Raw genomic sequence first — 323 nt, 5'->3', positions numbered from 1 at the left:
CTACAATTCTGATTAAAAAGGACCAAAGTGTTCAGCTGTGAGCAAGCTCAGGTCACTCCTGGATGAGCTGAGCAAATCTGATGAGAACAGCCTTGAACACGACTTTCTCCCTACTCCAAAGCTTCCTCTTCCTCCTCCTCACGCTCCCTCATCTCCAAGATCACTGGTAAAGCACCAGCCCAGAGCCAATAACCGTGTCCTGGGCTGCACCCAGAGCAGCGTGGGCAGCAGGTGGAGGGAGGGGATTCTGCCCCTCTGCTCCACTCTCCTGAGACCCCACCTGGAATACTCTGTCCAGTTCTGGAGCCCCCATCCCAAGAGAA

The 323-nt window shown here is 54.5% G+C and overlaps 1 protein-coding gene across 1 annotated transcript in view; it reads right to left on the bottom strand.

Annotated features, from left to right (window-relative positions):
* The window catches only part of LOC104522016 (sorting nexin-27), a gene marked incomplete at both ends in the record, with an annotated part of 7947 nt that overhangs the window by 3576 nt on the left and 4048 nt on the right, over positions 1-323 (bottom strand). The gene's annotated exons all lie outside the window — the stretch shown is intronic.

Source organism: Antrostomus carolinensis, unplaced genomic scaffold (genome assembly GCF_000700745.2).
Source record: "Antrostomus carolinensis isolate BGI_N321 unplaced genomic scaffold, ASM70074v2 scaffold25473, whole genome shotgun sequence".
Lineage (NCBI taxonomy): Eukaryota > Metazoa > Chordata > Aves > Caprimulgiformes > Caprimulgidae > Antrostomus > Antrostomus carolinensis.
This window is presented reverse-complemented; position numbering and strand designations above follow the sequence as displayed.